The sequence below is a fragment of the Ovis aries genome, chromosome 3, assembly GCF_016772045.2.
Source record: "Ovis aries strain OAR_USU_Benz2616 breed Rambouillet chromosome 3, ARS-UI_Ramb_v3.0, whole genome shotgun sequence".
NCBI lineage: Eukaryota > Metazoa > Chordata > Mammalia > Artiodactyla > Bovidae > Ovis > Ovis aries.
Genome location: NC_056056.1, coordinates 28,034,698 through 28,051,311, shown reverse-complemented (window position 1 = coordinate 28,051,311; position 16,614 = coordinate 28,034,698).

Genomic DNA, 16,614 nt, shown 5'->3' with positions numbered 1-16,614 from the left:
CAGGGGTATGCCAGTGTGTGTACTGAGTCCCACCTGTTGTGCCCCTTCAGGGCCCCCCGCCCCACCCAAAGTCTGCCTGGTGCCGGGTGACCCCAAGGCACAGTCTCAGGGCCTCAGGGGGCCACCCAGCACCCCTCTGTGTATGTAGAAAAAGCGCCTTCTCTGGGCAGACCCAGCCCTGTGTGCACATAGCTTGGTGAGGAGACACAGCCTTGATCGCAGCTAAGAAGGAGGACACTTCCTTTAAAGCAGACGCAGCCTTTGAGAAGTGACCAGCAGGCATGCCGTGGCCCTGCGCACACCCTCCAGCAGCTGGAGGAGAGGTTCGGTCTGCCCATCCACAACTGGGGCTGCCCTGCCCCCTCTGCCCTGCTACCACCCACGGGCCACCCCAGCCCTTGCCATAAACAGCCCTGACAAGGACGGGAGGGACTTGCACTGTGGGGAGGGTGCCATGAACTGGAGCCTCACACACTTCAAGGGCTGTGGGAGGCACCGCCTGCTCTGCACCCCACTCTGACCACCCTCCCGCTTCTGACAGTTCTGCCACAGAACCCAGGAGAGGAAGGCCCGCACTCCTTCTGGGCGCCATGTGGGGAGGGAGGCTGGGGCATCTGGAGATGAAAGAACCAGGACCGGCTGCGGCCCCAGCCACCACCCGGGAGGCGGCCCCGCCACCCCTCCAGGGCTTCCCTCTGGTGCATGTGGTCCCATCTGGCCCCCATTCCACCTCCGGACACGAGGCATCAGGGGTGGAGCCCCAGACCCTCCTGGGGAGAGGAACTGGTCTTGCCAGCTCAGCTCTGAGAGGTGGCCGCCTCCAACTCAGCCTTTGAAAGCTGAACACCCCTCCCAGCACTCTGACCTCTCTTCAACTGTCCACCCTTTAGGGTCGGTCCACTGGGAAAAGAGAGGTAGGACACAGAGCTGCAAGCTGGCAGGGCCGGGGACTGGCCCTAGATCGTGGGCACATTTCTTCCATCAGGAGGGGCTCAGGTCTCCCATCTGTAAAATGGGGTCAGAAAGTTACATAATGTGCAAGTGAGAGGCAGAGTTGGGATCAGAACCCAAAACTGCCAGCTTCAAAGCTTCCTGGCATCACTGCAGGGTCCCTTTGTCAGCCAGGGTACATGGTACCAGCTGGGACATGGCACTCACAGGTTTCTTTAGGACATGGCCTGCCCAGCAGCACTTCTCCTTAGACATGGGCTGCTGGAAATCACACAATTGTGAAGATTCTTAGGGTTCTTGCAGCCATATCCTGGACATTGAGGTTCAGAGAAATAATGTGACTTGCCAGGTAGAAGGGGAACCAATGTGAAGGGCTGACTCATTGGAAAAGATCCTGATGCTGGGAAAGATTGAGGGCAGGAGGAGAAGGGGATGACAGAGGATGAGATGGTAGGACGGCATCACTGACTCAATGGACATGAGTTTAAGCAGACTCTGGGAGATAGTGGAGGACAGGTAAGCCTGGCATGCTTCGGTCCATGCGGTCACAAAGAGTTTGACACAACTAAGCGACTGAACAACAGGGAACCAAGACTCCCTGGATCTCCTTGCTCCCTGCCCAGTGCTCTTTCACTGCTCAGGGTGGAGTCTAGACGCCCAGGCTGGTTAGACTGCACATACATGGAGCCCATATTGTTCCTAGGGACCTCCTTCCCATGGGAGGAGCCATCCCCTGGGAGAAGCAGAAGCAACATACCTCCCTCTATGACTGTAACTGTCACATGAGACCACCCTCGGCCTTTGCCTCCAGCTCCTGACTCACAGAAGGGCAGTTAGTTCCCCGAAGGGAAAGGAGGAGAGGCCGGTGACTGGCAGAAAGAAGTTGCTGAGAGTTCCCTGGGTGGGTCAGGGACCAGGCCCCAGGTTTGTGCAGGCTGCAAGAAGCTGGGTTGCCGCCCCGCATTCCTGGAGCAGGGCTGAGCCTGCAGGCAGGAATTCTGGTGGCTCTTACAGGCAGGCAGGCCAGCTTTCTGAGGCCAACAGAGCATGGGGAGTGGCGAGAGGGTGGAGACCAGAGGGGCTGAAGCTGGGGAATCAGCCCATCAGAGCCCGTACTGAGCACCCACAGGTACCCACACGGGCTCCCCTCTGGGACAGGTACCCTGTCCTTACGGACCCCATGATCCTGCTGGGAAAGCACACGGTGTGGGACTTGGCCACCTTTGAGCTGTAGGAGGGCAGGAAGGAGGGAGAAACTTGCTGAGGGTGGGGGAGTCAGGGAGGGTTCCTCAGGCTGGCCTGGAAGGATAGGTAGGATTTCCCATGGGAAAAGTCTAAGAGACACGAAATAAGAGGAAACCAAAGTGTGGGTGAGGGAATTGAGTTGGCTTGGACCCCAGCCTCTCTGAGTGTTGGTGAGGGTACCGGACAGGGCACCACTCTTCCAAAAGCTGCTCCCTACAGCAGGTCTCCCACATTGCAAGGCAGATTCTTTACCAGCTGAGCCACCAGGGAAGCCCAAGAGTAGCCTGTCCCTTCTTCAGCAGATCTTCCCGACCCAGGAATCGAACCAGGATCTCCTGCATTGCAGGCAGATTCTTTATCAGCTGAGCTACCAGGGAAGCTGTATAGCAGCCACAGCAGTGGCCAGAGCATCCACTCGCACCCCCGAGGGGCACGATGTCTCTCTTGGGACCCTGATGACATGGGCTCTGGTCAGTCAGGGGGCCGCCCCCTTGACCCACTTCCCAGCACTCCCTCCCCACTCAAGAACCACTTCCTGTGCGGGTTAGTCAGCTCTGTGGGTGCCCCCAGCAGGGAGTTCAGATACAGCTCAGTGTGTCCCCCCTACCTCCGCCACCACCACCCCACCCCTCCTCTTAAGGGCAGGGTCCTCCTGGACCTCTGGGTGCTCCCTTTGTCCTGTCCAGAAGAGCGTCCCTCTCCTCACTGCCTGCCCTCTGCAGCCCCCCTGCGCCATGGGCAGCCACCCGGAAGGAGGGGTCTCCTTGGGAGCTGGGTCCCCGACCCCGAGAGCCAGCCTCCCCACCCCCGGGGGAGCAAGAGTTCAGAGTGGATTGTGCGCCCCCTCCTCCCCTTGCCCAACCCCTCCCCCACCCCGTGTGCTCCCCTGTCCTCTGCCTTTTTCCTATTCCTTTCTCAGCAGCTGCTCTAACACCATGCCCATTCACAAGGGAGACAGGAGGAGGTGGTCACTCAGCCAGGTCCTCTGCAAGGACCATCTGTCTGGGACTTCAGAAACTTCCCGGAGTTTCTAGGAGCTTCCAGGAGGAGGGCTGGGGCTGTGAGTGGAAGCAGCTGGGCTCCTCACTCCCCCCCACCCCACCATGACCTGCAGATTCTCTTCAAGCACTAGTGGAGGTGGGGTAGGGGTTTAAGCAGCCAGGAGAAGGCAGGACTAGACTGAAGTGTCCTCAGCCAATTCTGCCTGCCTGGTGGGGCCTGCCTGGGGACATAGCAGGATTTAGAACCAAGAGAGAGAGAGGAATGAATGGGTGGAGAGGAGCGGGTAAGGTTGTCTCCTCTCAGTGGCCCTTCATCCAGAATACAGGAGCGCTCCTGGCACTCCCATCAGGGTCTTGGCATCTCTGTTGCCAGGCGCCCCTTCCTCAGCTCTTCCCTGGCACCCTGGGTGATCTTAGGATGGTTCTGTGGTGCCCGTACCCAAAAGGGCCCTTCTCCCCATGCTCTGCTGTTGTGGGAGCTGTTGCAGAGTCCAGCCTGGGTGCCCAGGGCAGAGAGCCCATGTTTTAGCCAGGTGTGCTGACCCAAGGGTGGCTGGATGCTGGACTCGTGACGGTTACAAGACCACGTCCCTCCCCCACCCTGCCACGGAGACTGATGACTTCCTGAAAAGGGGTTAAATGAGGAGGGGTGGGTTGTGACATGGAACATCTGATGTGACCTGAGAACTTCCTGTTCAAGTGACCCCTGGGGGCTCCTGAGCTCCTAAACCATCCCATGCACAGTCAGAACAAGCCCTGAAAGTCTTGCTTCTCTAAGCTGAGAGATGCTTGCAAACTGGGCTTGCCCCGGGGTGCAGTGGAATCCAAGTCCCCGATCCCTGCAGGCTCATCTGAGCTGCTGCCACAGGGGCCTTGAGACTTGGAAAGTCAACCGGGGAATCCCCAAGAGGAAGAGGATATCACATTCCATCCTCCACCCCCACCGCTGGAACCCTGGAATTCCAGTTTAATTCCTTCATGCCCAGTAAGGCATAGGTTCGCTAGCTGATCGCCTAAATGGGTCTTCTGGAAAGCCCAAGTCCTCATGAGGCTCTGGTATGTCAGAGAAGGAAGATTCAGAAGGAAGGAAGATTACTTAGTGCTTAGCTGTACGCAGACCAGGGCAGGAGAGACTGCTAGCCTGCTCTAAGGAGAGGTCCCAGCCAGGCCTGATGGCAGAGCTGGGAAGACTCTCTGGGAAAAAAAAGTCTTCCTGAGGTTTTCAAAGTTTCAGCATCACTTGGTGAGTCAGGGCCAGGCGCTGTTCTGTAGGCCTCCTGTCTCAGCCTCCCAAAGCTGAAGTCTGCCCAGCTATTGCTGTGAGCTGCACCGACCAGCAGCTGTTCAGACCCGGGTTGCCCACAACATCAGCTGTCTGCCCACTGGGCAGCCTGTGTAGCAATGCGGCTGAATCAGGCCTTGACTAGACTTAATAGATACCAGACCTGGGGGCTGGGATTTGAAGTCGTGATGGTGGGGGCTTGAAGGCAGGCCAGCCTCTCAGAAGAAGGAGATGTGGTAATTCGTTGCGGGCCAGGCAGAGAAACATTGTGCAAACTCCCGCCCCCTCGGAGGCAGTGAGTGTAAGATTCAGACTCTTAACTGCTTGATGTTCTGTGGGTGAGAGCCAGCAGAGAAGCCTGGAAGCGTGAGGGTGGTCAGCATGATGGGGAGGCAAAACCAGAATGTTTGATTTCCTGGGAGAGGGCAAACTGAGCAGTGACTCAGTTGAGAAATATTCAATCAAATCTTTGTTTTTGGAAGGACGATGTAATCAGAAGTCAGTCGGGCTGTGAAGGGCTTGAAGCCCTGGGGAGATCTGATGGAATTATTCCCACCCACCCTCACCCCATGTGGTTTTGCCCCAACACCAGGATCCGCCCTGGAGGAAAGCCTGACCTCCTGCCTCCTGCAAGCTGCAAAAGATGAGAGGTTAGATGGAAGATTTAAACCAGATATCCCTCACATGGAGGTGCCTCTTTGCGTTTGGTATCCCTGGCTGGTGGGCAGAATAGTAGCACTTGTCAGTGTCTTTGGCTGGCTTATTGTTGTCGTTCAGTTGCTAAGTCATGTCTGACTCTTTGTGACCTCGTGGACTATAGCCTGCCAGGATCCTCTGTTCATGGGATTTTTCAGGCAAGCATACTGGAACGGGTTGCCATTTCCTTCTCCAGGGGATCTTCCCAACCCAGGGATCAAACCCATACCTTCTGCTTGGAAGACGGATCCTTTATCTCTGTGCCACCAGGGAAGCCCCATTGGTGGACTGCTCTGGCTTTACTGAACTCGGCCCCTCTGGCCAACAGAGTCCCCTTAGACCTCTCCTGGGCACCCCAGCATTCCACACCCCTCTCGCCCGGTCACTCCTTCCAGCTAAGTTCATGCATCTGAGAGCGTTTTCCCTGCATCAGAAAGGAAAGAAGTTCAGCAACCATTTCTGCACGGACTGTGCTCCAAGGCTCCCAAGCCGTTCCGTGTGGTGGCTTTTCTGCGGGAACAGAGCGGGTCATGGCTAAAGGTCAGACCAAGAATCAGGGCTGCAGGCAGGGGTACACCAGTGCATTCAGCCACCTGAAAGTCCTTCAGGCACTACCACAAACTCATCATCTCCATTCCAGACCCCTGCCTGTCTCCCTGCGGATCCTCTCTCTGCACTCTGTCCGCCCAGCTTCCCCAGCAAGGTACCCCATTCATCCTGGAGCTCCTTCCCGCTCCCTCAGGCTCCTCCTTCAGTCTGTTTATCTTCTAAATATGTCTCCAATCCAGCTCTTCCTTCCTCTCACCATCACTGTCCCACTTTACTGCTCCATCTTCCTTCATGGGCTTCCCTCATAGCTCAGTTGGTAAAGAATCCGCCTGCCATGTAGGAGACCCCAGTTCGATTCCTGGATTGGGAAGATCCACTAGAGAAAGGGTAGGCTACCCACTCCAGTATTCTTGGGCTTCCCTTGTGGCTCAGCTAGTAAAGAATCCTCCTGCAACGCAGGTTCGATCCCTGGGTTGGGAAGATCCCCTGGAGAAGGGAAAGGCTACCCACTTCAGTATTCTGGCATGGAGAGTTTCATGGACTGTAGAGTCCATGGGGTCAGAAAGAGTTGGACACAACTGATCAACTTATACTTTCTATCTTCATCAAAATCACAGGGACAGTCTCTTAACAGGTGTCTCTTTCCAGTCTCACTCTTTGAATCAGTCAGCCAGGTTGCACTCAGGATAGCCTGAGAAGAGTTTACAAAGATGTGGGCAAGGGGTAGGGAGACCCTAGGACAGCTGGCCTTGTGCTGTGGTGTCCCCCAAGGGAGGCGGCCAGCTTGCAGGAGCACCGCCGGGAAGGGGTGGGGAGTTAACCTCACTGTCTCCTCTCCCTCAGTTCCTGCTGGGCTCCCCATTGTCTGAGCCCATTGAGCAGAGGGAGGGCCACGGGGGAGTCTGTGATGCTGTCCACACAGGCTGGTCTCCCCAGCCCTGGGCCGCGGGGAGGACGGTGGGGGAGAAATCTGGAGGGAAACAGGCTCACCCAGATGCTCACCTCTTCTCCACGCGGCCACCAGAGAGACGTTGCCAAAACCCGTATCTGAGCAGGTTCCTGCCTAAGACTTTGAGAGTAACCCAGACAAGCATATGGAGTAAAATAACAGTCACCCCCTCACCCCAGGTGGCCCCTTGGAGCCAGTGGAGCCCAGGTCTACGTGAAGCTTTGGCCAGCATCTCCCATTCACCACACTTTCAAGCCCATTTTACAGCTGAAGCTCAAAGGTGCAGACACTGGGGTCTCACGGTCAGGGCCTGGTGACACTGGAGCTGGAGCCTGGGCCCACCCTGCTGTGACAACACGTCCTCTCAGGCTCCTCAAGGCCCCACCTCCAATCTTGGCCAGCCCTGCTCCTCACTCCTGGGGCTCCTGGAACCCAGGCAATCTGTGTAACTCACTCTCTGAAGCCTCCTTGGCTCTCCCTTCTCTGAGTCTGTAGCGCCGGGAGGCCAGCAAACTGTGGTCTTGCCCCCATCACTCCTCCAGGCCTGCTTTTGAACAGCCCAGGAGCTAAAAACACTCTCTACATTTTAAACATTTGAGAATGTAAAAGAATAATGTTTTGTGGCATGTGAGAATCAGACGACATCCCATACCTATTAAATAAAGCTTTAAAACAATATTTATTTATCTATTCATGGCTGGACCCGGGTCCTCATTGCTTTGTGGGCTTTCTTCTAGTTGCAGCAAGCAGGGGCTACTCCCTAGCTGCAGTGGGTGGAGTGGCTTCTCTTGTTGCAGAGCGTGAGCTCTAGGGCAACAGGCTGAATTGTGAGGCCCGAGCTTAGTTGCTCCACGGCACGTGGACTCTCCCAGATCAAGGATTGAACCCTTGTCTCCTGCATTAGCAGGTGGATTCTCTACCACTGAGCCACCAGGGAAGGCCCTGTTAATAAAGTTTTATTGGCGCACAGCCATGCCACATACCCTCTGGGGCTATTCTGGGGCTTCATGGGCCAAGTTGAGTAGTTGTGACAGGAAAGGCCTGGCCTGCAAAACCTCAGATCGTTACCATCTGGCCCTTTACAGGGAAGCTTTGCCAACCCCTGCGTTCAGAGCATTGCTACTGAATCTTCGCCATGTTTTCGTGTGTGTTCACATTGCATCGGTAATCCAGACCTGGCTCTGTCACCATCCGTCTGGCAAGCCAGCCTGGCCCTCCCTTTTCTCATCTACCTTGCTTTGAAGGCAGCATAGCATCGAGGCTTAGAGCACAGGCGCGTGGGTTTGAATCTGAGTCCTGCTACTTAGATCCTCGGGCAACTTACCTTCTCTGTGCCTTGGTTTTTCTCTCACCCTGCAAAGAGGGTCATGAGTTTATCTGCTTCGCATCTTGCCATGAAGCTCATGTGATAAAAACAAGTAAAAACCTGTGACCTGCTTCAAACAGGGCCTGGTATACAGAAGGTGCTGCTTAGGAGTCAAGGATCACGGATCATCGCAGCATGGGGGCTGGTCCCCGACACCGACTTCCCACCTGATCTCTGCTATTTCTTCACATGCCCTGAGGGCTGTGAGTATAGACTGTTCTCTTCAAACCCAGAGTGGGTGCTCAGGGAGCACATGGATTTGCTGTAAGGAGGCAGGTGGGAGGAGTCTGGGCAGGGGGGTCTCAGGTAGCCCCAAGAGGTTGAGACCCAGGTTGGGTGGGTGGGGGTGGGTGGTCCTCCAATGAGAGAAAAAAACAGCATATGGTGCTCCAAGTACATAGCTCAGAAATCGGGGACCCCGAGGCTGGGCAGGTGAGTTGGGGGCATAACAGGGCCCAACTTGCCAGTCAGGAGGTGCCCAGAGTTAGTGGCTGCAAAGTTTTTGGAAGCCCTGGAGGTCACAATGTTCCTGGGCAGCCCAGTCAGGCCCGGACTCCTGGGCTCCATGGGGAGTGGGGTGGTTTGCTGAGGGGCACCCAGTAAAGCGAACTGAACCCCTCATCAGACCAGTAGGAACTGGCCTTTGTGGAATACTGAGGCGTCCAAGTGGTGTTGGGGAGGGAGAGGGTCGTCCCTGTCTGCAGCACCCTCCTCCACCCATCTTCAGAGAAAATTACCTTTCACTCCCCACCCCCTCAGCTCCCACCCACGCATCCCAGCCGTCTCCAGACTCGAGCGGGGAAGCTGGACCCAAACCGCGTACAGAGTTTACTGAGGACAAAGGACTTCAGTGCTTCTTCGTTCAACAAACAAATGAGGCCCAGCTTCGGGCCAGTGTGTGGGCACGGCGCTGAGTCTGGAGACAGATTTGGCCTAACTGGAGTGTGAGTTCACTCCTACCAGCCCTCTGGGAACAGGGTGCTCCCAGGGGAGGGGTCCTGGGGGCTGGAGCGAGTGTGGGTGCCCCAGGCCTGGGACTGCATGCGCCTATGTCCTCGGAATAGCAAGGAGTGGGGAGGGAGGCACAGAGGAGCTGCCTGGGGGCTCCCTGTCTGCCCTGGGCCTGGAGCCGGGTAGGCAGCCAGGTTGAGAGGCTGGGGCATGCTCCTGCTTCCTCCAGTTCAACCTGGCACTTGCCGCCCTGCGGCTGGAGCCAAGGGGGCAGTTTCAGATGACACTATTTGAAGATCTTCAGCAAGGTTGACCCCACTGGGTGCTGGGTCTGGAGTCTGCTGCTGTGGTGATTGGGAGCCCCCAGAAGAGGCTCCGAGAGCTGGGGGCAGGGTGGGTGTCTTGGGAGCAGCGGAATGTGGCGGTGGTCACATCTTCACGTCCATCCAGACTGTCCCTTGTCCTTCCCAAGGCCATTTCCCCAACTTCTGAGAGGCTGCCGGCCCTGCACCCTGGGTCGCCCCTGAGCTGGGCAGGTGGGTGCGGTATCTGTTGTGCAAGGGGTGAGCTCACCCGCCGCACCCGCGCCGGCCTGCACCAGCCTGCCTGCTGCAGTTAATCATTGTTCAAACGCCCTGGCAGGCAAGTGGGCTGAGAAAGAGGACCTGAAGGGCAGGGCCACTTCTGCCAGCTCTCAGCAAGGCACCCGCAGCAGGCTGCGGCCACAGACACTCCCCAGGACCCCCACACTGAGCATCCTATAGTGGAGCTGAGAACACCTCTCCTAATTCTCCAAGCAACTCTGAAAATATTTTTGATTCCCATCAGAGAGCACCCCCTTGTCGATTTCCTCTCTTGGGGTGAACTCAGGGCATTCAGTGGTAAAGCTAGGAGGGTGGCATCAACACCCAAATGCCATGGTTCAAACCACAGTTCTGCCATTTGCCAGCTGTGTGACGTTGGCCAAGAATCATAGCTCCCTGTGCCTCAGTTTCCTGAGCTATAAAAAGCTGTTGTTGATGAGGATGCTTTCCTCAAAGGATCATTGTGAGGACTACGGTACATATACGGTGCTTCCCATCCCAGTGCCTGGAAACAAGACTAATACACCCTTTGCTGGGCTCCGATAATTCTCAAGAGGAAGCCAAGGTGCTGGGCTGGGCTGTTGGTTCAAGTTGTGTAATAACCTTTCATGTGGGTCCTTGTGAGTCAGGTACAACAGTCCCCATCTCCCTGGCACAGACACCTGGGCTCTGGGAATGAAGTGACTGCCCGTGGTCACATGGTGTAAGTGACCAAGCCGCGATTCAAGCCCGGGTCCGTCTGTGCCCAGTTCTCTCCACTACTCAGCACTGCCAGGCCTGCAGATCAAAGATGCGAATCTGAACTTGTCAGGCAATTAAATTCTGCCCACACTCATTGACGTCCTTGGAGCGTGGGGGCGGGGGTGGGGAATGGGGTGAGGGGTTCTGGGCCGAGTTCTATTGTGAGAAAGACAGATGAACAACGCCCAGCCTGGTCCGTATGCTCAGAGAACCCCAGACGGGTAAGGAGACCGGAAGAGCCATGCACAGGCCCTGCAGAACCCCAGCCCCACTGTGGGCTGGAAACTTGGGGCCCCAGGACCCCGAGATAGGCAGGGACTGGGTGAGTAGTGGAGGGACAGGGGCCTAGAGGCAGCACGCTGGGGTTTTCGGCAGCATGTGTTGAAGTGGCACAGCTTGGGGAAGGGGAACCATGGGAGGGGACTGAGAAAGGCCTAGAACCCCCTCCTCCCTCCCACCTCAACCTCCCCATGGCGCCGCTGCTTGCTGAGCTGAAGGCAAAGATAGTCGCAATGGAATTGTGCCAGAGGCGCAACTAAATGACCCTGGCACCTCCAGGGAGGGTCCTCTGTCCCTCTTGAGTCCTGGGACTCAGGTAGCCTGCCCCTGGGCCAGAGGGAGCACTGAAGCGTGGAATTGACCTTGACCCCATGGATGCCAGCACATCATGGAGTCAGCAGCTAGGAAAACCCCTGTCAGCCGTGTGATCTGAGACCCTGGGAAAGAAAGGGCCATGACAGCAACGAAAGCAGCCCAAGGACCTCAGACATGTGTGCGTATGTGTGTGTTTGGCGCTGTCTCCTCTCCTTGTCAAGCACTTGCATGAGAAGTTCAGTGCCCCCAGAATAAGCCTATGTTCTGTCATTAGGATGAGCCCACCTTCTAGGTGGACTAAGAAACTGAGACTTTTATCAGAGTTGGGGTGGTTGAGTATGCAGAGGGAGACCCAGAATTAAATGGAAATAGACCCAGAGCACTAGGGGGTCAGGCATCCAGAGCTACTGGATTCTTCTCTGTTTTTTGGCAGTGCTGCGGGGCACGCAGGATCTTAGTTCCCGGATCAGGGATTGAACCTGTGCGCTCTGCAGTGGAGTCTTAACCTCTGGACCACTAGGGATTCTTCTCTCTTGTATAAGCAAAGACATAGCTGCTTGTACCATCTTTCCAGCCAATATCTTTCTTAAATGTCACTCACTTCATCAGTAACAATTTGTCCAGAACACCTTTTATGCTAATGAATTCTGGAGATCAGATTTAGAGAACTACATTTGAAGACCTGGCTAGCCACTCCAAGAGTGTGAATTCCTTTCCATGTTAAGTAATTACCCCTAAAGGATTCGTTGCCATGAACTCACTCATGCATACACATTCTTCCTGTTCATAAGGGATGCTTTAAGGTGAATTGCAGGCAATGCCAAGGGCCCAGATTCCTCAGTCTCAGCACCATGGACACTTTGGGCCGGGTAATCCTTTTTTGTGGGGGGCTGCCCGTGAACTCTGCAGCATCCCTGGCCTGTACCCTCAAGATGACAGAAGCACACACCCCACCCTAGCTGTGACAACCCCAGAATGTCTCCAGACACTACCAATTGCCTCCTGGGGACAAAAGCCCTCCTGATGATTGAATTGAAGTGACCATATTTGTGTTCAACTTAGGACACTTTTTAAAGACATTTTATATGAGAAAATTGGAAGCAAATTTAAAAAATTGACTAATTAATGAAACCCCACGTAGTCCCACCACCAAGTGAATAAATGAATGAAACACCAAGTCCCAACAAGGATTAGCTCAGCCAATTTTATCTCTGCTCCTATCTACTCCCCTGCTGCCATTCCTCCCCTCGAATTATTTGGAAGCAAATCTCAGACAGCATTCATCTATAAATGCATGCATGCGTGCTCAGTCGTGTCCAGCTGTTTGCAATCCTGTGGATTATAGCCCACCAGCTTCTTCCGTCCATGGGATCTTCCAGGCAGGAATACTGGAGTGGGTTGCCATTTCCTTATCTAGGTCATCTTCCTGACTCAGGGATCGAACCCGCGTCTCCTGCTCTCCTGCGTTGGCAAGTGGATTCTTTACCACTGTGCCAGCTGGGAAGCCCATCCATAAATGTTGAGGGGTATGTCTTTAAAAGATAAGAACTCTTCTTTTTAACATAACTGCAATGCTCTTATCCAATCTTTAAAAAACTAAAATGAATTCCTTAATGTCATAAAATATCCAATAAATGAAACCAGGATTCTTCTGAGAGCTTCGTGGGGAGTGGACAGGGATGCAGGTATAAGTCAGGACTGTCCAGGAGAGCCAGGACTGGGCCAAGTCCACTGGAACATTTCGTTTTCCTAACAGAACCCTCCCAATGCATGTGTCTTAAGAGTCATTTCCCAGCTCAAAAACCTCCTAAGGCTCTCAGGTACCAAAACACAAAGTCAGACTCAAGCTAACCCTCAAGGCCCTCTATGATGTGGTCCCAGTGGCTTCTGCCTTGTCCTCTGACGGTCCCTCTCCTGCTACTGCTGAGGTTGCATCTGGTGACCAAATCTCCCAAGGAGGCCATCCCCCTGCTTCCTGCTGCCCAAAGGCCATGCTGGTGCATGGGGCAGGGGGCTGTGCATGCAGAAAGCATGGGAAGCGCCCTGGCTGTGGTGTCTTCTTTCACTGAAGTTCTAGATGTCCCTTCTAGGCACATGAATTTGAATACTGGCGGAAGTAGCATGGCTGATGTTTGCTGTAAAAGACATGTTTTGGTGGCTAGAGGTGGCTCGGCCTGGTCTGAGGTCCTTTTCGTCTTTTTGCTCCCTGCTTTCTTTTTTTCAAAGGTACATCCAGGACCTACTTTGCTTTTTCAGGACTGAAAAACTTACTCAGTCCATTCTGAAGGAGATCAACCCTGGGATTTTTTTGCAAGGAATGATGCTAAATCTGAAGCTCCAGTACTTTGGCCTCCTCATGCGAAGAGTTGACTCATTGGAAAAGACTCTGATGCCAGGAGGGATTGGGGGCAGGAGGAGAAGGGGGCGACCGAGAATGAGATGGCTGGATGGCATCACGGACTCGATGGATGTGAGTCTGAGTGAATTCCGGGAGATGGTGATGGACAGGGAGGCCTGGCTTGCTGCGATTCATGGGGTCACAAAGAGTCGGACACAACTGAGCGACTAAACTGAACTGAACTGAAAGGTGGGCTCTCGTCCATCCTCAGTCACGCCTGTGGAAGGGTGCAGAGCTAAGGCTCGGCCAAGGTGGGTAGAGAAAGCTGCTGACGATAGAGGCACCCCCTCCACACGGATGGACAGACAGACACACACACCCCGGCTTCAACTTGTCTGAACAGAGTCAGTCCTGCTGCTTCCCAGGGGTGGCTCCTTGGAGCCCAGGGCTCCCTATGAAGGAGTCTTGCCCTTCTGTCTCTCGCCTCTGTGGCCACCCCAGCTCTGCAGCCAGGCTCACGGGGAGAGCCCCTGTCTCCACACATCTCTACAAACTTCCTGATCTAGGGAAGCACAGCTCTGAAGAATGAAAGCAAGCGATACTACTTGAGATGAAGTTTAAAAATAACCAGAACATTCTTGCAGACCCCACCAGGCCAGCTCTGTCTCACCCCTCCGGCCCAGGACAGGCTGGAGACTGGCCTGTCCAGATTCTGGCAACCTACCACCAGGATGCCATCAAGATAGACCTTGCCCCAGTGCTTCCAGAACCCCATTCCTTAGCTTTCCCCACTCTAAATAGGTCTCCCTCTTCTTACCGAGTAGGGGGACCTCATTCTCCCAGATCCCCAGCCAGTCCACTGTAACACCCAGTGTCTGGCCCAGGCCTTGCGTCGGCCTCATGTTTGCCCTGTCCTCCTTATGGGTGTCCTTCTGAGCCCTTAGAATCCTTTCTGCTAGCACAGCTTCATTCATTTAGTCATGAAACAAGCATGGAGGAATTACTATTCGCCAGGCCCAGGACTGAGTGCTGGGACACATAGAAGCAACATGAACTAATCCTGCCTTGCGGGGCTCTCAGTCAAGGGGCCACTGCACCCAGGTCACCATGGCATATTTTTATACAGCAGTTGGAGTCCCTTCTCTGAAAGCCCTGGGATTCTTATGCAAATGATTCTCCTCTTCCCAAGGGACCATGTCTGCAGGCCCAAGGCCTGGGAGGTGGTCTGCCCTGGTCAGGCCACGAAATGTCACAGTACCCTCTAACCCCAGACAGTGGGGGACTCCAGCCCTACCTGTACAAAAGAGATCTGTCAAGTGGACTCTCTCTAAGGAAAGACAGTGCAATTCAGGGTGACTTACTCCTTCCCTTGGAGAAACAGGAGTGTGTGTGTGTGTGTGTGTGTGTGTGTGTGTGTGTGTGTGTGAGGAGGGATTCAGAATACAAGAAGCAGTCTGGTGAATTCTACGTGGATTTTTTAATGTGGCTTCTAAAATGCTTCTGCGAATTTTCTACATGGATTCCATTAAGATCGCATGAGGATTTTAGGTTCATCCACAAGCAGTCTCTAAGACTCTGGAAAGATTCTCAGAGATTTCACCAAGTGGAGCGCTGAAGCCCTGTAGTGTGAGCTGGATGGGCAGTTTCTGCTCTCCGCTGCGTCACGCCCACCACAAATGGGCTCCCACCCCCCACCCTTCCCCTATAAACTATATAGCATTTCTTTTCCGCTGGGCTCCTTCTTTCGCCCTTTACAGAACTAATTTAACGAGATGAGTTTAAAAACAAATAAAAGGAAAACCCCAGAGCAAACAGCACATGGCTGGCTTGGCTAGGACCATCCTCCAACATCAAAGGCTCCCAGGAGCATCAAAGATGCCGAGAAGCAAACACGCAGTGCCCACCCCCTCCTGGGGTCTCTCGTTAGGACCAAGACTAGTGGCCTCCAAATGGAAGGGGCTCCCTTCCCAGCTCTGGGTTTCTGTCCATCAAAGCTGGGGTGCAGGCAGGTGGGCAGTGGCCCTGGCAGGCCCCAGCCCTCAGGGCACAGTCCCCTGTGGAGGGAGGCTCAGTGGCTCCCGCGATGGCTGGCTCCTGGTCAGCTCCCTGCAGGTCCCCACAGGCCCCGTTCCCCGCCCACAGGTGGTGGGGACAGCAGCAGACAGGCTTCCGGTTGGGTCAGGCAGCCTGAGAGAGGTGCTCAGGCCTGGGGTGGAGGCTGGGGCCAGGGCAGGAGGGAGGGCCTGGCCCAGGGTGGGGCCCTGCCCCAGCTAGTTGGTCCTTCAAGGTCTTTTTCCTCCAAGAACCACACCTCCACCTCTGGCTCAATTCCAGCAGTTTTTCCATTTCAAGTGACTTCCTTCTAGGGCCAGCGCTGTCAGTAGAATTTTCTGTAACAGTGGAAATATCTGACTATCCAACATGATAACCTCTAAACAAATGTGCTCTTGGACCTAAGGAAATGAATTTTAAGTTTTATTTAATTTAATTTAAAAAATTTTTTTGGCCACGTCACACTGCATGTGGAATATTAGTTCCTTGACCTGGGCTTGAACCTGTGCCCCACTGCATTGAGAGTGTGGAGTCTTAACCACCAGACCACCAGAGAAGTCCCATAAATTTTACTTAATTTTAATTAATTTAAACATAAAGTGTCAAATGTGGCTACAGGCAGTGCAACTGAAGCCCCGGCTCAGCCCCGGGCAGGAGCTCTCCCTACCCTATATCCAAATGTCTCTTGCACCCGAGGTTCCTTCCTTCTTTATCACCACCCCCACCAAAACAAATGAAACGGCAAGAGAAAACCTGTGGGTACATCTACCTCCTTCCAAGGATGCCCAGGACACTCCCTCAGTCTTACCAGCTCATCTGCTTAGGTGGGCCTGTCCCTCCCCCACCCTGCACACACGGGTCCCAGGTCACTCCAACTCTAGGACCAAATCAGGGGAACATTGCCAAAGTGGGACTTGCTGGAAGTGCCAGCGAGTGTACCCCACTTTTCCCCTTAAAATCCTCTCCATCTTCCTCTCACATGCTCTCTCGACCTCAAGGATGGGCGGGTGTCATTTATGCCAGTCATTTAAAGAACTTTTCAGTCCCCCTCCCTCCTGCAGAGTCTGATGCACCTGTTCCTCCCTCTGGTGCAAGCAGAAGGAAGGGAGAATGGGGACCCGCCGTGCTATCCCTCATGATGTCAAATGCGGAACTTGAAATCTCCCCTACGAAGCCTCTTGTTCTTGCTGTGTAGCTGTCTGGAGGCTGCCGAGAGGAGAGTCTGGTTTCTGGTTCCTTCCTTCTAGGCCCCTGGAGTCTGCCTGTTGCCGGGAGAGGGACCCCTTCCAGGGCCTGAGAGTGGGCTCTTGTCTAG